Raw genomic sequence first — 21,273 nt, 5'->3', positions numbered from 1 at the left:
AGATGAATAGATGGAGCAAGTCCATATGATTTTGATAATTGAGGGAGATTGATCTTGCCTCTCCAACATCTTTGGAACAACCGACTTTATTTATATTCCTTATACTAAGAATTTAAGTACCCTCTGTTTATAGATGTGCTGTTCTAACTAGGCTATATCTATGCCAGAAAATCAGACACTCACTGAAAATATTCTCATGCAATGGATCTCACTCCTCTGGAATATTAAGCTATTTAAATTATCTGCAGGCATGGCTCTGGACCATTCCAGCCAATATTTAACCAAACAATTCCTGGATTTGGGAGTTGGCATGCATCAAGTACTACTTACAACATATTGTTTGCAAGTAGTACCTTGGTTTGGAGAATAATAGTGCTGAATAATAAGGAAGTTTTTAATGCCAGCCACATTACAGTCCCTATCATATTTATTTTAGTAGTATAAATGTCACTATATATACCTAAGAAGGTTCATAAAGGTGTTAGTAGATAACTGGGTTATTGCTTGGTATCTAGATCTCTACCCACAGTTCAAGATCTTTTGAGACATCAGCATGTTCACATTTACATACATTACATTAATGTAATTTTCTGTACATTAAAAAGGCTTAAAAAACAGCAGCACCATTGAATCACATGGTTTACCAAGTCTGCAGAGAACAGAGATCTACAGAAGTAAATAGAGGAGATTGATTATGATATTTGTTATTTTTTTAGTTGAAGTGTTTTGTAAATTTAGGTATTATGAAGTGATATGTCTAAGAATTTTCCTCAGACTATATTTCTTTAAGAGTGGAAGTCCTAATTTTAAGACCAAACTGACAGCACAAAAGAACCTTGACTGACGCTAGCCAACTGGTAGTCTTTACTATGATCTGAGTGCTAGTACATGTTTAACAGCTGACCCATATATGTCAACTTGAATTTTATCTCGCATATTTGGATTTAAAAATTGTTTAAAATTAGTCCTATTTTATTCAGCAGTATTAATACTGTAGAAAAATATTTAGAGAAATTCATATTGGTAGTTTCATAGTTAAAACAGGGGCTTTTACATGAAAGATGCATCTAGAAACACAGATTAGGAGTCAAAATTAAAAAGCAGGTTACACTACTATGAGAAATTCAGTATAAAAAAATCTGTCTCTAAAGCTATAAAATATTAATCTAAATTAAAAAATGAATCTTTCACCAGGGTATTTTAAATACTAATAATGATTTTTCCCTATTTACAGTTCTATAAAAATGGAAATGGTTGATATTTTTTATTGCTGTAAAAGTTGTTATTACAGATTTATTGACATTAACATTCAGATTATTATCTCAGATATCAGTTTAAAATTGATTTAGACTATTTAGGTGTCTGATGGCAAAATGCAGTGGATGTATGTAGGTTGTATTTTGTGCAGATCTGTAGGAAACAAATGAACATAAGATATACATGAAACTCATATTGGAAAAAATAAAAATAGGGAGAAATAGTATTTTGTCTGACATTCAGATAGGTATTCCATAAATGCTAGTCATTTCTTCTGGAAGGGTCAAGAGGGAGAATTTCTTACAATTCTTTCTAGGAGCTAGTTTGTATGGATAATTTTTCACAATGCAGAATGCATTGATCAAAAAGGACTGAGTATTGAAAGTGTTAGAAATCAAATTTCCTCTGTTACTTTGGAGCAAATTCTCAAAATATTCTTATTTTCTCTCCCTCCACTAAAACAGATCTCAATTTGTTAGGTACATTTTCTGTCATAAGTTTTCTTATATTTTAAAGTGCAAGGATTTAATCTTGAAGCAGATCTTAGGCAGAAAAGGGAAGAGTGGATTTGCAGTTATTTTAACACTGGAAAACCTCTAAATGTACTGGCTTGAATGTATTGGTGAGCCAAAAATAGGCATTCCAGGTCATGCACACTTCCTGTATGCCTTGATAGCAGAAAATAAGAATAGGGATTACAGGCACAGACCCTTTGAAACAGGTCATACCCTGAACCTTGGGAAATGCAGTTAAATTTAAGTCTGATATAGAGAAGCTTAAAAAGTAAGGTTTCTAGCAATATGTTAATGACTCATAATGCTTTTCTGTTTTTTTTTTTGTCTGTGCTATGGTTTCTGAAAAATTACAAGCGGTGCTTCAGATTTTCCTTTTTTTATTTCTCATGTTCTTTCATATCACAATATTATGATACTTACATTGAATTCACAGACACAGTAGTAAGAAATTAAGATAAGAAAATTTTATAGCTAGTGAATGAAACTAGCTGCTTGTGAAAATGTGATAACTATTGAGAAGAAACATTTGAGGGTCTTTAAAATGCTTGGTACTATTGGAAAATAAAATTGGCAATTTATGTTTATATACTTAGAAGGCAATATACTAAGTCTGAACAGTTTTCTAGTAAAGAACCTGAATTTGAACAAAAATTACAGTCTTTAACTCTGTGGATGCCAGAGACCCCCAAAAGTCAAATAGGTAAGAATCCCCTGTACTTGTGCTCATTGACCTGCCTCTAAGTATCACCCATTTCTGATACTCAGAGAAGGATCCAGTGCCAGAATTATTGGAAGTTGTTTGAAAGTCATTGCTCTGTGCTTAATGAAAACTTCCTGCCCTTGTGCTTTCGGAGCTAATACAGAAAGTTATCCATACTACACAGCACAGAAAAGTTCCTACTGCCTTTCAAGAGAGTTTAACAAACACAGTATTTATGAAATGCTGAAATGAAATCAGCATATCATCAAGACATGCTTGCAACAGCTGAGGAAACCTTCAGGGAATGTTACTGGTTATAGCACCTTTAAAATGGCAACTTCTAAATTAAACTTGTCCTACAGGCCTTATCTTCAGCACAATATTCTGGCATTCTCACTTTGCTTCCTGACTACATGGTCATTGACATTCTAGGGGTTTTGAGGGAGCTTTGTGTTGTGGGTTTTTGTTATCTGTTTTTGTTTTTTATTTTTTTTAATGTGCACATAAAACTATACTGTTGTTTGAGGGTTTTTTCCCTCAAAATAGGTCATAGCCACATGAATGGAAAACAGGTTTTTTTTCAAGAATTAACTACTTCAAAAAAAAAAAAAAAAACAACCTGCAATACAGTTTAACTTTAATATATAATTATTTCTAAACACCACTCCAAAGAAAATGACACATTCAAGAAGCAAAATACTGTATTACCCCTAACAGAGTATTAGCTCAAAAGAGATACAAAGTCCTATAAAGGTATACATATTTTCTGGTCTTGAAAAATGCTGATTTGTTTAATCAAGCAGGGTAAGCATGGAGCATTAAACCACAGAATCTAAAATCAATAACAAAGAAAATCATTCTCAGCTCATTTTAGTAGAAATGTGATTTGCACCAGAATTTAAATTAAAGTCAGAAGTGTGCTGATACAAACAAATTTTCCTTTATCTAATTTAGTTCAGAGAAACTAGGACACATAGAAATTGTTCACGTACATTTTTTTTCAGAATAATTAAATAAAATCTATTGGTCAGCACAGTTAGAACAATAAAAATGAAAACAATGAATCCTGACTCTAAGTTCAATTTACAGGCTTTTTTTACCCAGCTTGTCCTCTTTATGGTGACTTTTTTTTCCTCTGTGGTGATGAACAGCTAGAACTGGCAGCATTCTTTGTCACCTGCTTGAAATTTTCTGTCTCTAGAAGCATCTTTTGCTGACATATCTCAAATGTTTGAAGCTACATCTCTTCATGTACATTGCGTAAAAATTCAGGATTTGTTTTCTAATTCATTCCTTTCACTCACATGGAAGAATGCTTAGCTCCTTTTTAGTGGCTTAGGGTATTAATAAGTATCCTGCAAGAAGGGAATTCTTTCAGGGTATTGGCCTTGTATGAACCTGGCATTTGGTGCCAGGGAAGCAATAACTTTTACTCTCTGTGAAATAATACCTCGCTCTTGGTGTTTTTCAAACTGTGTTTAAGACACTTCTAAAACTGGATAAAAGCTGGATTTCTCCTATAAATACATTACTTCTCTGAGTGGTGAACATTTCAAAGTGCATGAGAAGAAATCTACTTTTTTCTTTTTCCTGGAAGAAAAAAACCTTGTTTCTCATTTAAATCTGCACTTTTTCTTAGAATATTCCTCTTCCTTCCTGCAATCAAAACTTAAATAAAACTAGGGCTTTGGTATTCATTGCTGAACTGTCCCCACATCGTATTATGAAACCCACTTTGAATGCTGCTGTTTCAAACAGATTTCTTTCCATTTCTCACTGAGGTATAGAGGAAGATTTGGGATAAGGAATCAATGAGAAACACAACCTCTTACTAATATAAACTTGTAGTTGATTGAGGAATGCTATATTAGCTATATAGTACTGCAGCTATACATTAGACATGGTTTTTTGCCAGGCATTTTGACAAATCTCTTGTAAGGTTGCTTTGTTACAATTATAATGGAAAATGCATAGATGATTAACATAAGGGTAAAGGAGTTCTTCAAAAATTCTCCAGAATTAAATATTCAAACATTATAATCAAGTGTAGACTTGGAAAATCATGTGTTAAATGATACAGCAAGGTAGGTTAGGATACAAATAAGAATGCTCACTTGAGATTTCCTAAGACTGAATTCATATACCTTGCTATCCCTTTCCACTGCACAGGGAAGCAAGTCTCAGCTGATCTTTCCTGTTCTTTTCTGAGTCTATATAGACATAAATTGCTTTGATTTTGGCAATACAGGATCATTGACTTAATTTTTGCATGGTTTTTTGCTGAGTAGAAATACAGGATTTGATGAAAATTTTATGGTTACTTTTTGGTGAATTGAACTGAAGGAAATGCTCCACATTGATCGAAACTTATTCTAAACTGTAATTTTAAAAAATTGTATGTTACATCAGCAAAAATAGCTGTTGATGGGATTAGAGCTCGAGTATGAAGTCAGCTCCAACTTGATCTAAGATGTCAGTTTTTGCTGTTTGACTGATGATGATTAAATTTACTTTCATATGTTCTAGTTAATATTTCTTCTCAGTATTCTACTTTCCAAATATCAGGAAGTACAATTACCACCATAACTGCACTAGTTCAAATCCAAATCTTTAAACCCAGGATTATACATACAAATGTGGGAATTCAAATATTGGAAGTATTTGCTTGTTAAGGAAATTTCAACTGTTGTAGGGTAATACGCCTTTTCTTTTTATTGATTGTGTCTTCTATCAAGTAGAAACATTCTCACTCTTCAATATGTCTAGAACTGATCAATCAAAAAATCTGTTTTCTGGAATATTTTCCTCACCATTAACCTAATTTCTAAACCGCTATTGGAAGTATTTCACTATATGAAATTAGCGTATAACTTCAAAATCCCTTATTATTATTTTTTTGGTATACTGAGATAATGATAATCTATTTTTCATTTATATATTTTATATATTTCTGGACAGATGATTAAATATACCATCTTTATATATGCCGTCTACAGTTATCCATTTTTGTAGTACTTTCTTGTGTGGCACCTTGTCACAAGGTTTTTGAAAGTCTACTAAAATTATGTGGACTGTTGTACTTCTACTTAGGTTTTTTTTTTTGCGATTCCTATGAATTCTCACAGACTGTTACAATTCCCCTTTGTAGAGACCGCAGTTCACTTTGAAAGCTCAAATGTACTGAAGAACAATTAAAGGAGAATAGAGAGTTGACAAAGGATCATTTTAATGAAACTAAAACAACTTCCTTTCTTTTCATTAATAGACTACTTAGAGGTAATTAAGGAACTGGCATCTGTAAATTGGAAAACTCCCAAGCGAGATTAGCATATTAAAATAATATGCTACACAAAAGTCAGAAAGTAAAATCAGGAATTTCTCAGTGTCTTATAAGATATCATTTTTATCATAGGTAGGCTTTCTCTTCCTCTTAATACCTGTCTTTAAATCTTTAATTTTTAAAGGCCATTTTCATATAGATGTAAAAGTGTGAGCACACAGCTTTCTAGGAAATACCAAGATGAAAAAAGTATACCTAATTACTAATAATATATTTAAAAAATGAATATTTACTTGTATTTAAAAGGAAAATATTTAGAAAAATATATTATTATTTTCCATCTAACTCTGAGTAGAAATTGTTTTCCCAAAATTTTGATAGATGTGTTCTGATCATCCACAGTGACAATCTGAAGATGCATCTTAATAGTTTTTACAGCCTAACTCAGCCACAACATTTTCCAAAATGTTATCTCAAAATAGGACAGAGGAGAGAAGCAATATATGAAGTAATTACAGGTAAACAAAACATGAAAAACACATATGAAGGAAAAAACCACACAGTAAGGAAGGCTCAAAGTTGTCATAATGACAATTAAAAAAAATCCTACTCTTTCATAGACTATGAAAGCAATTAATTTGGTTTATCAAGGCAAGTCAGAATTCATTTCTTTAACTTTCCTCTATAAATCTGTATGTACACTATAGTTGCCCTAGTACTTCATGAGTCTTGTAGTTTTTCTACTGAATTTGTTCAGCCTAAGGTCAAAAAATTTACAACTCTTCTCATTATGCATTGGTTATTTGTTTTTCAAAATAAGCCCCAAAGATACAAGCAGAACTTAACATGTATATGTGGTTTATAGGTGATGCCTGGGTGCAGAGTCCATTCCCTGAAAGACACAGAGACTTGTGTTTTGTATTATGCAGGATAATTTATTTCAGTCACAGTAACAATCCAGAGAAACTCACCTTAATGTTTAGTCAAGGTAAAACAAAATGGTTTCACTCAGCTTAACTACCAGAAATATTCTGTTTCAAGATGAAACAAGAAAAAGATTAAATTGAAAATTCCTAAATGTGAGCCTTCTAGAGGAAAGCATAATATGAGAAAATAATTCTTTTCTGTCAGTAGCTTTTTTTTTTTTGTGTGTGTTCTTTTATTATTTGACCCATTTAAATATCCTCCATAAACTTTCTTTAGGGTGTCTCTTACTTGTTCATGTAGCTTCTTCCTTCTTTTGTCTATAAGTATTTCCTGGAATGTTAAGTTCATCTTGCACTCCTAGAGATGTGGAACACACTTAATTATCTTCTATGATGACACCATCAAAAACTTAATTATTTTTTGTGTGTATCAAAAAAACCCCTCCAAAATTAAAATATTTAAAACTAAGTTTTGGATAAGAGTACATTGATGATGTCAGTTTTTGAAGATATTATTGGTGAGACTACCAATAAAATGCTGTGATCAGTATTCCTAAAAAGAAAATAAAATTAATTTGAAAGTTGGAAAGATTTCAAAGAACAGATCAAATTTATCTCAGGGTTTAAGAACCATCTGGGAAAGATATACTTATCTAGTTCTACTGTCTTTGTTGTAGTCTTCTCAGACTTTGCAGATTTAATTTAAAAGATTAAGAGGGATAAATTCCATTGAAGAGAGAAATAAAAAAGAAGATATAATATCCCAAAAACTGAAACATGAAAAATAAATAACCAGAATAAATATTTTTACCAGTAACAGTAAGTAATCATAAGTGAGATGGAAATAAGATATTAACCTTTTTATCATTAAAAAGAAAATAGTATAAATGATCTATTGATGCTCTGTAAGAACATCCTTGTCTTCAAAATGTTGTGTTTCCACCTAGAAAGAAGCAACTTATCTGCAAAAAGAATAGGTAGTTATGAAATGTTTGAAGGACAAGTGAAAACTTCCAGTGCTTGAGAGAGAACACATTTTGATGCTTCTGAGTGAAACTAATTATTTCCTAGTTAATGAGTATTATAGGAACTTAGGAGATGCAATCAGAAATCATGAGGTATATATCCAAGAGTAAATGAAATTCAGAACTAGAAAAACAATTTATTTATTGCTGGTTTCCATGTATGTTAAAAAAAGAAATTAGTTCATAACGATTCAACAGATTGTGATCCTTGCTAAGAGATTGCTCTTAAAATAACTTTCATATTGCTCTATATGGTACACTGCCAACAGAATGAAATCCTTGTCAGCTGTAGTATTACAACTTTTTATTAGAAAATCTATGAAAGCTTTGCTGAGAATTTAGTTTTTGGAAGATTGTATGACCTTGAAATTCTCTCTTCTGTTCTTAGTTTTAAATGGATAATGGAATTTCCCTCTGGGTATATTTTAAAGACCAGATCAGGACAGAGAGGGAATTTGGAAAACAAATTTTGTCAATACTACTCCACTCAGTAAATTTTATTCAATTTAAACCTTTCTATAAGTGAATGAGAGCAGATTTTCTTTTTTAGTCCATGCATCATTAACGCATTTATTACAGAAATGTGAAATTTTTATCGCCACTGTTAATGCTTGAACTAGAAAGAACAGAGCTTAACTGTTACAGAAAAGGTCTATTTTATTTTAAAATATATGTCATTTCATATCTGTATTATAGTGGATTGTGATAGTCACTGTAAAACAAGCAAATTCTACTGATGTATTAACATCAGAAAGGACTCTAGCATTAGGCAATTTACATAAGAAATGGAAGACAAAGGTTCAAACCTCAGTTCTGAATAGTCAGTGTAATTCCAGAAACTTTTTCATTCAATTCTCATTTTTAGATCTATATTTTTCAGTGATTTTAGATGTAAAATTGTAACAAAGACAAACAATATATTAATTCCTTTAGAGATAACAGAAGAAAACTTTAAATCTCACAGTATTACATGGAAGACCTTTTCTCTAACTGAAAACTTTGCTGAATAATGTCACACCATTTCATTAAACTTATCAACTTCTCTTATTATTTAAATACACACTGCTTTATCTGACCAAATATTGGATTTTCCATCATGCTAATTACATAGAAGTCCTGAGAGCTATAAATTTGCAGCGAGAAATAATAAAAAAAGAAATAATGATCAAACAAGAGAAAAATTTTTAGAAATTTTCTGATGAAAACACTTTCATTCTTACATAGTTTTTCAGATACCACCATAAAGAAAACAAAGACAAAGCATACTACGCATAATTAATCTAGGAAAGAGTGGAATATAAGCCTGCCCCATTAGCAGTAATTTATTTTCTGCATTAATAAAACTTATTCTAGCAATAAATTAAATGTAATGAACTGTACACATTCAATTTCTTAAGAAATCCTATGTTCTCTATCTTGTGGCATTCAATTTATAGCAAAGATATTTATATTTCAATGCCCTAACTAAATAAATCTTTTCTGCATTTTAGGATAAAAAACTTCAAATAGAGTGTGCACTGTTTCACTAGGAAAAGTTTTGTCTAGCTAATTGATTAATGAAAGGCACAAAGTTTTGAAAACCTGCTATTGTCATGGTTTAACCCCAGCCAGCCCCAGGCAGCTGCTCTCTGTCTCACACCCACTCTCCCCCAGCAGATCAGGGAGATAATTTAAAGAGTAAAAGCTAGAAAACTGTTGGCTGAGATAAAGGCAATTTAATAGAGAAACAACACAAGCAAAGCAAAAAAAAAAAAAAAAAAAAAAAAAAAAAAAAAAAAAAAAAAAAAATTAATTCACTGCCTCCTGGGAGCAGGCAGGTGTTCAGGCATTTCCAGGAGAGCGGTGGCCTGGGAAGACAAAACACTATCACTCCACAAATCCTTCTCTTCCTCCCTCTTCCCCCACTTTGCATACTGAGCATGATGCCACAGGGTCTGGAATGTCCCTTTGGTCAGTTGGGGTTACCTGTCCTGGCTGTATCTCCTCCCAACCTCCCATGACACCTCAATTTCTTCACCAGTGTGACAGAAAAGCAGAAAAGGCCTTGGCTCTGGCTAAGTTGTGATGAATAATAATGAAAACACCTCAATATTATCAACCCTGTGTTCAGCACAAATCCAAAACACAGCCCCATCCAAGCCACTCTGAAGAAAATTAATTTTCCCTCAGACAAAAGCACCACAACAATTTAGAAGCTGTGGGTTTTTTGTATTGACTTAAAATACTGTGCAGGGGAAAAAGGCTCCACACTGTCAGCTTTTTCTTGTCTTATCTCATTTACCTTCCAAAGTCAGTATTCCAGATATTTGTACTAAATGTATGAAACAGCCTTTCAATACTCATGTATTTGTTAGCATTTAGTAAGGAAGATTTACAGAAAAATAAATCTTTTAAATGTCAGCATTAATGAGAAGTTAAAGTTATGTCAAATGTGACAGCACTCAAAAATTATGTGCCTCCTTGTCTGCCTTTCTTGTATCAGTATGTAAGTGGTACTTTTTTCTTTCAGTGCATTAAATATTTTAATTAACTTTAAGAGCTGTTTGGCTGTGTTACTTGAAAATAAAAATAAATTTGATTTCTGTAATTCCTCAATTCTTCAATTCTTCACTTTTTTTGGATGAAAAGTTATGAGACCCTTGGAGGTCTGTTCAAATGAATGCTGTGTGACTTCCTGGGTTCTGGCATCGCTGTAACTCAATCTGTTCAGGGTTGACACCATGCAAGTAGAATATCAATTAAATGCTCTGTTCCACAAATGGTATTATGACTTTCTTGCCCTTCAGCAGAATCTTCCTGCTCTCTTCCATCCTTTCGTACCTGAGAAAAAGCAGAAGTTGTACCTGCAAATGCATGAAGGCAATAATCCTGCAGTACTCTTCCAATAGCATTCTGCTATTCTGGGGAAAAAAAGAAATCCTGTTTTGAATGTCACTTATTTATTCCTTCTGAGTTAAGGTAAAAATTACTCCTAATCTGAAACTGTAACTGATTTACAGTTTCCATGGAAAGGTACATTTTTCTGGTTGTTTGGTACATTTTTCTGCTGTCAGCTACCTTAAGTTTTCAAAGAATTTTTACATCACCAAAAAATACACACAGGCTTATACACGCTTATATGTTCTTTCTTGAAGTTGTGCAAGAGGCACAAGAAGCATGTATTTTATAACAGTTGGCCAAAATACTCTTCAAGCACATTTCTTTTTCAACTGAATTCCGCTCACCAAAAGGCTCTCACAACACCCTCTATGTAGCTGCTCACAGTCCTTCGGTCAGCTCCAGACATAGTCCAAATCTAATTCCTCATCAATTGTGGTCCCAAGTGTCACATTATTTTAATCACACAGCCATACTGATTAGATTTTATCTTATCCCAAGCTTTAAAATCACTGAAATTGCTGCAGAAATTGCTCTTTTACATAATAAAACTTTAAACTATAATATTGGAATTATTTTAACAAGCTTAGCTGTCAAAATTGCCTCTATATCTTCAGCATGTTGAAGCAATCTCTGAAGAAGGTGCATAGGTTCCGTATGTAGTCGATGGACAGCAGTGGCTGTACTTGAAGATTTGCAAACACTGAGCACCAGATTTAAACTGCCCCAATTTCTTCCTGGAGACCCCAGAGTATATGTAGTCATAAAATGTAAGATCAGCAGTTATTATACAGCTGAATGTATGGTACAAATTAAAAAAAAAAAAAACAAAAAAAAAACAGAAAAAAAACCCCAAAAAACCTAACAAAACTTGCAAGACTTATTTTTTACTTTTTTCCCCACATATGAGAGTTGGCCTAATAAAAAATACTGACTCTCCATTTTACCTTACTCTGAGAATGCAAATGTGGTATTGTGATAGTTTTCCCACTGAGAAAGGATTGTCCCGAGGATAGTCTTATCCTTTAAAAATCCTCTTAATAACTTCTGGCTCCCAAGATAAGGCAGTCAAGTCAGAATCTATTAATATTTAAAATTTCTATTGACAAAGTAAAAGATGATTTCTTTGACAATCATCTTTGAAGAAATTAAGTAATCTTTGATTGAGTGAATCTGCTTATACAGAAATAATGCTTTCAATGTATTAATTAACTAAATGTTGCTCTCAGGGTGCAACACTAATAAATTTTGTACTTTTCATTATGGGATTAATGTAAAAATGCAGGTAGGCACTCATTCAGATTTTAATTTACATTATTTTTAATAAAAATCTAATTAGAGTAATTTAAAATAAAAAAGATTAGTTATATAATCCACTACTGAATTCTTTATTTTAAAAGAGTTTTATGAGAACAGTAATTCAATAGTGGTTTGTTTTTGCTTTTAAAGTGAAAAATATTAAGGACTTCTCTGCTTTTCAGCAAAAAATATGGGGTTTGGGGTTTATGGGAGGTGAAGTATTGAAAACCACTCTTCCTAATAATCCTCCAGAAAAAAAACCCCACAACAATATTGACTCAATTAGAGTAGGTACATGTCATATTATTTTTTATTAAAAAAAATAACATTACCATGTTTTTAATTGGTTTGGTTACTCAGCATGGCCAAGTGCCTTATGGTAAGAGAAAACATGGATAAAAGCAATAATTGATATATGGCTCATTGGAGGAAAGAGAATCTTGCCAAGGCTACAGGATCAAGGTGAATGTTGAAAATATTAGGGAAAATGAGGGGAAAAAAAGGCTAAAATACATCTGAATTTACCTACAAAGAGCGTGAGATATTAAAAGGGTATGAGAGGCCTTTCATGGAGCAGAAAATTGAAATGAGAAAGGGAGTCACGGCAGAGTTGAAAAAAAAAAGAAACTGAAATACTGTACTTGATAAGAAAGAAAACCCATAAAATTATGGTTTTTTATAAGCCTAGAACTTGATTTTCTCTCAAATAAACCAGAAGAATGGGCATGAGCCCTGTGGTCTGAGAATAGTTACAGATGTTACCTCATGGAATTTTTCTGTTGACGAACAGATTAAAGAATGTCTTCTTCCAGTTTATTTGCAAAGTTTTGTGTTTGGTTGTTTTGGGTTTTTTAGTTGTTTAATCTTCAGAAGAACTTTATTTGGGAAGGTGTATGAGAATCATATGAATATGAATTTGAAAGAATTGGGAACCACAGATAGGCAGAAAATATTCTTCTATAGCATTATACTATAGCATAACTTTAAATTCGCTTGGATACATCTCTACTTAAATTTCAGAATCCTTTTAGTGAGGTAGATTGTAAATACTTAGGACATGATGAACTAGCATGTTCCCTACGGCTTAAAGAAACAAGAAACAAAGAAGCAATTTCTCTATTTTTTGTTTACTTTTATATTTCAGAGCATGAGGCTTCTTGTAGCATGTTAGGATTTATTAGACAGTTGCACAGACCAAGCACAGATTTTGAGAGCTCTGAAGTCATGCAATGTTTACTTGATTTATTTATAATATACATGAGGCAAGTTAAAGTCCCTGCTTTCTTGCTTCCTATCAACGACTCTTTGGTCTGCATATCCGAAAGCATTTTAAATTATGAAAGTGAATGTTTTCCCTTTTCTTTCAGCTAAGGGAGAAGGAATTTCAGATCTGAGATCTTTGATGGTCAAGTATAGACAGTGCTTTTTGCTTATTTTTAGGCCAGACATTGCTTTTATCTTCTTCGCCTGAACTTTTTCGTTTTCAAATTGATTTGTTCTCATTGATGATTTGAGATATTCAATATTTACCCAGTTCCAATAAAAATCCAGAGTGTATGTATGAGAAAAAGATATTTATTCTATGTGTAGTCTTCTTGTTAAGAACTGAATGTTAAGAACTTTCACTAGAAGAAACCAAAACTAAAACCAACCAAATAAAAGCAACCAAAAACCCCCTATAAAACAGCAATAACAGCAACAACAACAGCAAAAAACAAACCACAAAGTATTTTTCTAAACAAGAATAACTTACCAAAATAGCAGCTAGGTATTTTGTCAATTTTGACAATGTGTAAAGCCAAAACAAATTAATCCTGATCTTTATTTGAGTACATTTATATGGACCAGGTTGAGACATCTATTTCTGTGATGATAACACAAAGAAGTTGTATAAAGCATAAGGGAGCACTTCCACCTGAAACATCATGCCATTTTTATGCCTAGATTCCACTTACAATCATTTGCATAGGGAAAACTCACAGCAATACCTAACATTTATGAAGTGTGCTATATTTCTACATGCAGTAGAATTCTAGCATTTGAAAGTGGATCAGCTTTAAATGTCTTTAAAGCAATGTGCAGAGTTCTAGGACCTATGATACACAAAATATTGTCTGTGAAGCCAACAGCAATTCAAATGGGATTGTGTAAAATTCCAGTCCTTATGCTTGATCTTGAACTAGCGCTACATTTCTTTTCAATAATCACGGCTGAAAGTGGAATCAGCTACAAGACCACGACAGAGATCAGCCAAGAAATAGTGAAGCCACATGACATTGAGGGGAAATACTTTCCAGATTTGTCATCTGATTTTGTTATTAGAGAGATATGGAAAGATCTCTTTTCAGAAACAAAAAGCGTAAACCACTGTAGAGTTAAGTTTGACAATACACATCCACTGATTTAGCCCATTGGTTGTAAAATTAACTACTGGTAAAATTTAGAAACACAGTTTTGCATATTTAGGAAAGTTGCTATCTTCATTTATTTATCTCAGAATATGGATTGACACCCAGCATAGTGGAAACATGCACAGCTTCTTTTATTTATTTTTTTCATTAATTTGCAAAATCAAGAATGTGGAAGGAAAGTGTTCCATGTCCTGCCCTTCATTATTATTGTTATTATTAGTGCTGTTTTTCAAATCCTTTGCAATATATTTCTTGTTAAGTAAGACCAGACTATAAATCACAAAAAATAACCCCAACAACTCCCCAACCCCCCAAAAATTATGTACATATGAAATATATGGTGAATATATATTAATAGTTCATATATACACACAATGGTTTGCACATATATATAAATATATAAAAACATTAAAAAATCTAAATATATATATTTCCTATAAAAATTTGATTCAATTATGTCAAAAAGACTGGAAAAATATTATTTTAAAAACCAAATTATAAAAATTCTATATTATTTGTCAAATTTTTGCTATTCAGATCAAAAATTGGGGAAGTATTTCTTATTTTAGTAAAATGTTGATGCTAATTTCTTTTCATTTGTTCAGAAATCATTAAATTCCATTTTTCAATACCTATATCACCTCATAGAAACATAAAAAAGCGCAGACAATATAAATTGGCATATTTTAAAACATTTCTTTTCCTGAAACAATTGCTTTCATGTGTAAACTAAATGTAAACATCTACGTATCAGTCAGAATTACTATGAAAATACATATGTACAGATGTGTATCTACACTAAGTACAAAAAGTTTTAAATTCTTCAGAAATATTTTCCATTTATTTTATTTTTCTTCTTTTTTTTTTTACTGTTCTCCACAATCTTAATTGTTATTTAAAATAATTGTATTCAAGCTGTTTGCATTTTCCTTAGCTTTCTTCCCTATGACATATGTGGAGAAACTAACTTGAAAAGTTTTTGACTAGCAATTCTGAAGAAAATTTTTTAGGCTGGGACACTGCTAACACAATCTAAAAATTTTCTTCTAGACAGCATTACTAAATAGCTTGGAGGATAAAAATGTTGAAGTAAATGTGATTTCAGGGTTAGTATTTATTTAGAAAGACTGAATTTGTGGCAGTTTTGGAAGATGTACAATTTTAGGTTTCTGATGTTTGAATTCTGAATTCATTGCCTATATACACATCTGTAAGAATTGTTTGAAGACCTTGAGGACCAAGAAGGTTCCTAACACATTCAAACATCCTGGTATTTTGTTTACCTTAGCATGCAGTACCACCCATTGAGATACTGTATTGATTTGCTGATTTTCAAAATTTAAAAATACCCTACTACGAAAAAAAAAAATCAAAGCTCAATAGTGTATGCCAAAAAAGATGCTCCAAAATAAAAACACTACCTACCATTTTTATTTACTTCTGAAAATCCTACTTATGGGTTTTCCTTGGTCTTTCTTTTTTTGCTCAGACATCAAAATGCAACTAAAAACTACAAGATATAATTGGATGAAAGCTAAAAAAAGACTACTTAGAAGCTCCTAGCATGTTTTCCTTTCTGCCACAACAGCTATGTCAAGCCAAAACCAACAGCACCTTCAAGGTGACATTCTAAATGGGTTAATCTTGACAGCTGTCTCAATAAATAATATATGATAATTTAAATGCATAAAATGTACTAATTTACATATATGATGATAGCTTTTGCAAACATAAGTAAATTCATAGAAAATTAACATCAAAATCTCTATTGGAATGACTAATTTTTTCACTGACTGCAGCAATGCTGCAGTTAATACTTGTCAATCACAACACATTAAACTGTACATTTCATATGAAATGTAATAACGTGCCCTAATATTTGACACTAATAATAACAGCAACTACAATAAGATTTTTATTTACATTTCATTTTTTCCAAATTTTGCTGCAAACAGACTTTGAGGGAAGTCACTGAGAAATGTCTAAAATGAAAAAATATGAAAAACAATGTTATAATTTTCTGAATTTTTCTGAATTTTTCTGAATTTTTAGATTTATTACTTTTATATTTGACAAATATTTCATCAATACGAATTTTTTTTTTTTGGCTCCCCAAATGAACACCAGTTGCAAGGAAGATGAGAGGAAGGAGTTAAATATATTGTTCTGTGCTCATATTTATATTTGTAAAAGTATTTCAATTATATTATCTTTTAAAGGTGGATAGTGATTAATAACCATGGGAAATCTCTTCCTAAATTTATCCCACTAAGAGTTAGGCACCTAATCCAAAGTAGGTGTCTATAAAGTCTATGACCACTTCATAAATTTTAGATGCTTAATAATCCTGAATGCTACATATCCATCTTAGGTTGTGTTTCGGAAATTCCTCCTCAAAGTTAAACGAAGTGAATTCTGTCCCTATTCTCTTAGGATACATAAATATTGATGCAATACAATTTGAAATAAGAGCTGTTAAAGAAAGCATGTATTCCGTCTGTATAGCTTGAATTCTTTGGTCAACTTGATTAACTCTGTTTAGTCACGCTGTGTGGGATTCATTTGACCATATGTAAACATGTGCAATGGCTATCTAAGGAAGTCTGGCTCACCTTCCTCTGAAGCATATACCACTACTCTTCATTCTACCATGAAAGCATGGTTTAAACTGAGAAATATAATTTTCAGGCATGAGAATCTTCATGAAATAATTCTTGTCAAAGATCATGACAAATATATGTTGCCATAATCTTTGGAGGATTTGCCCAGTATTTCCCTGATTTTTTTCCATTTAATCAGACTTAACTAATATCTGTGTTAGTAAAACATTCATGTCTCACATGTCAACATAATTCTTTAAAAACTGTTATTGCCTAGTTTTGATAGCCCTTCTTGATTAGCTTGAAATGGTTGTTCACATATATTCAACTAGCACATTAATATGAGCACCAGCCAGAGGCATACAAAATAGTTGCATCGGGAATTCAGGAGACACAGGTATAGATTGCAGAGGTCGAACCCTGTGATCACATTTGGCATGAAGGATTCTGTTACTGTTCTTTGTTATGGATGTGGAATATTCTTTAGGTGAATAACATCTCAGTTTGCCCTCACTAAAATGTTACAATCATGGAAATGCCCATCACCTGTTTGACCACTGAGGAAAGATGTAGCTGACTCTGGAAGTCAGCTGTCAAGCAATCCCTAGAATTGTGAAAAGAATTGCTAAAAGGAAAGCTTTAGGTTGAGCATATGAATAAATTCCTTCCATTCTCTAATTCAGTTTTTAATTATATTATGGATAGTATTAGAAAAAATATTTTGATCTAAAATATTTTTTTATCTCATTAATTACAAGAGAGACACTTTTATGATTTTGAACTTATGTTTCAACAATTATTTGAGTGCCTGTACAAAATCAAGGATTAAATCAAAATAAATGGAAGTACCATTTTAGTATGTAAATACATCTCTGTGTTAAGAACACTCTCATGACTGAAATATTAAAATCAGGAATGTTATTCATAGCATTTGCAATTAAAACTGAACTGGGACAAGGGAAAGGAGACCGCATTTTGTCAAGGAAGGTTTTATTGTTTGGACTCCATTACCAAGATATATCACAGTAAGTCCCCAAAACACACTAAGAGGAGGTTAGTCAGTGCATGAAGCAATAGCTTACAGATTTCCATCTGGAAAACAAAACCTGCAGTGTTCAAATCTGTGATATACTCTGATGCTCAAACTTCAAATATAAAATACTTACAAAATTTACAATTTGCAGAGAAAAATTTGTTTCCCTCTGTAAGACCTTTATTCAATATGGGAGAGCACTCTGGTAGATCTCAGTTTTATGGCGAAAGGAAAAGGCCAGCTTTACAAAAGTGAATCTTGTGAATTTCAAAACTATAAAAGTTTAGACAAAAAAGGTATGAGCAGAAATGTACCGCAACAATTGGTAAATATTTAAGACATTTCCAAGGTAATCAATATCTGGGATTGCAAACTTTAATGTAAAAATAAATAGTGAAAACATACAAGCAAAAAATCTATACTTCCTGTGAAGCAAATGAAAAGAGGCTATAAAATATAAATGACACCTCTTTCCCCCAACATAGAGGCCTTCAGCATATACAGACAGAAAATTATGAAGATTTTATAAATAAATAATAACCAGAAGCTAGAGCAGAATGTAAATATGGAAAGGGATAAGAAAATGCAGCAAGATTTTCCCAGAACAATGCTGCATTATTTAATTTAATATAATTATAATTCCACCATTGACTAATAAAATATTTGAATATAATAATTCTATTTATAAAAGCATACATATTAATTTAATTTATTTTAATGATTTAATTTTAAAAAATTATTAACTATTACAGTGTGGTGAGTTGAATTTGACTGGCTGACAGACCAGCCAGTTTCTTTTCTAGTCCGCTTCTTCAAGGGAGGTGGTGGTGGGAAATAAGATGCAAAAGCTTTTGGTACACAATAAGTCATAGTTGAAACTAACCATCCCTGGCAAAACAGACAAAGCTCGGGGAAAATTAGGTTAATTTATTGTCAGTTAAGTGTAGAGCTGGATAGTGATAACCAAAGTAAAAACTGAAAATACCCTCTTTCTTCATTCCTTGCTTCCTGACTCTTCCATCTCCCCAACCCTCACCTCCAGCAGAGAATGGGTGCCTGTGGTCAGACCATAACAGGACCTTGTCTGCATCTTCCTCCTCTTCACACTTGTGGCTGCTTTGCAAAGCAGGCTGGCACCAGTTCCTGCCGCCTTCTCCCCAGGGCTACCCCTGCAGCCCCCAACACACAGGACTTGACACATGAACCCAATACTCCATCAAAGGTGGCAGTGTCATAACATGAATGAATGAATGAAGGGTTGTGAAAAAGATGCTGTTTGCAACCTGGACACAGGATTGATGGGACTAGTTGTTAATTGTCAATTTATTATGTATTAAAAATTTTCTAATTTTTTAACTACGAAATAAATTCATATCCAGCAACAAAGTGGACAGTTTGGACATACGTATGGTGAGTGTACCATGCATTGACCACAGCTTCCTGTGAACAAAGAAATTTACTGCTACTCTTGCACTGCTATTACAGTTGTGTTACTATTGCAATTGAATTCCATGTATTGCATTTATCCTGAGAGTTAAAAGAAAATGGAAGTTGGCAGGTTGAAATAATGATTTGATAGAAAAGGAAGTAAATGGTGTTAATTTACTCTCAGCACTCCATTTCCATCACTCATGGTGTCTCCTATTTGAAAATAGGATGGTCTTTAAGGTCCAGAGGAAAACACAAACTGGACATATCAGGCCATTTAATATTTTTCTACATACAATAAAAACACAAGCTTTCATATCCATTTACTGGTATATCTTATACATGTTTTTACCTATAGATACTTTTTAATAGTGTTTTTAGACATGTAATTGCATATGCTAAAACATAACTGCAGAATGGCTTTTACATCTTGACATTGTCTATGAAATATATATAAATACCAGTAAAGTAATTGAATTTGGCATGACTATCTTAAAAATATATTTGAAAAAATTTTAACTTCAGAATCTTTTTTTTTTTTTCAGGATTTTTTTTTCCAGTTCTTGATATGAATCGGAGAAATAAGAGTACTGTTCCTCTTGAAGCTTCAAATGTAATGCATTGATCTTTTTCACCTTTGCTACAGTTGAATGTTTCCCTACACATAGAGGAATCTCACAGGAAGTGATGCAACTGTTTTGTGCTAAGTATGGGCTATGTTATGCCACAAAAAACAAGGTCTACTAATCTATGAGTAACTTTACACTGTTTCTGTCACACAAATCTGAGACAGCTCCACGACTGCTGCACTACTGTATCCTGTCAAGTAATGTGTAGATTTTGTTTGAAGTGCAGAATTTATAAGCCAAAATAAACAGTAAAGAAGCAATGAAAGAGCTCTGCCAGACTGAATATTGGACTGCCAAGCACCAGTCTTCCCTCCTCTTTATTTATTCACTTAATTTCTGTTTTACTAATTTTGGCTGTAAAGATTGGCAGCAATAGGAAGAACTGAAATTAAAGTGGCATGTATAGAAGAAGTAAACAAGTAATTAGGGGAATAAAAGAAGGCAACAGAATTTCCAGAACCTAGTATATTGAATTCCTGGATAGGAATATTATTTTTTTCAGAGTGTGAGATAATAGCATACTAAAATAAGACAATAGTATACTAAAACAATACAAAGGAATATTTGAGCATTCTATCTGCCTATTCTATAGCAGAGAAGTAGTCATAATAGTATTCAAGTAGATGAAAAGCTGCTGTGAATGTAAGGGGGATAAATTGTTTTTCAAGTCTCTTGTAAATAACTTGCAAAATGGACTTAAGTTACATTGAGAGATTCAGAAAAGAAAAAGAAAGACAAACAAAAAAGGCACAATCAAACACAAAAAATCACATATGCACACAAAAAACCCTCTAAAATCTACCAAACAGGAAAAAGCCTAACCAACTTCCTAAGTCTAGCTATAGCTACATCCTAACTGATAGTTAATGCGATAATTACCTGCCAGTAAATTGTGCAGAATAAAACCTATTTAAAAGATAAATTAATATTGATAGATTAATATTAATAAGTACACATTAATAAATTAAATATTAATCTCCCTTCAAAAAAACTTTGAAAGTCTTGTAACAGATGGGTTCTCTGCTTTAGCTAAGCACCTAGAGAGCAATAAAGTTCTCAGTAAGAATGCTTTTTTGAGAAATGTCAAACACACTGACTGAAATACTACAGAGCAGAGCACCAGCCACATACTAGTTTGATGATTCCATGGCTATGACAGCCTAATGGTAACACCTCTTCTTTCTGACAGGTTATATTAACCTGAGTAACCACATAATGGTAGGGAATGGGTTTGAAAAACATTTCTAGATCTTTCCTGAAACATCTTTCTCTGTGAGTGTGTGTGTATTCATT

General features: G+C 32.4%; 1 long non-coding RNA gene across 1 annotated transcript in view; it reads left to right on the top strand.

Annotated features, from left to right (window-relative positions):
- Positions 1–20,247, top strand: part of LOC135451521 (uncharacterized) — a 90,652-nt gene extending 70,405 nt beyond the window's left edge. Inside the window, exon 3 of the long non-coding RNA XR_010441354.1 lies at positions 19,897–20,247. This is a non-coding gene — a long non-coding RNA (uncharacterized LOC135451521). The remainder of the gene's footprint in view (positions 1–19,896) is intronic.
- The last annotated feature ends 1,026 nt before the right edge of the window (positions 20,248–21,273 follow it).

This window comes from Zonotrichia leucophrys, chromosome 1 (assembly GCF_028769735.1).
Source record: "Zonotrichia leucophrys gambelii isolate GWCS_2022_RI chromosome 1, RI_Zleu_2.0, whole genome shotgun sequence".
Taxonomy (NCBI): Eukaryota; Metazoa; Chordata; class Aves; order Passeriformes; family Passerellidae; genus Zonotrichia; species Zonotrichia leucophrys.
The sequence above is the reverse complement of the archived record's forward strand: the minus strand, read 5'-3'. Positions and strand labels throughout refer to the sequence as shown.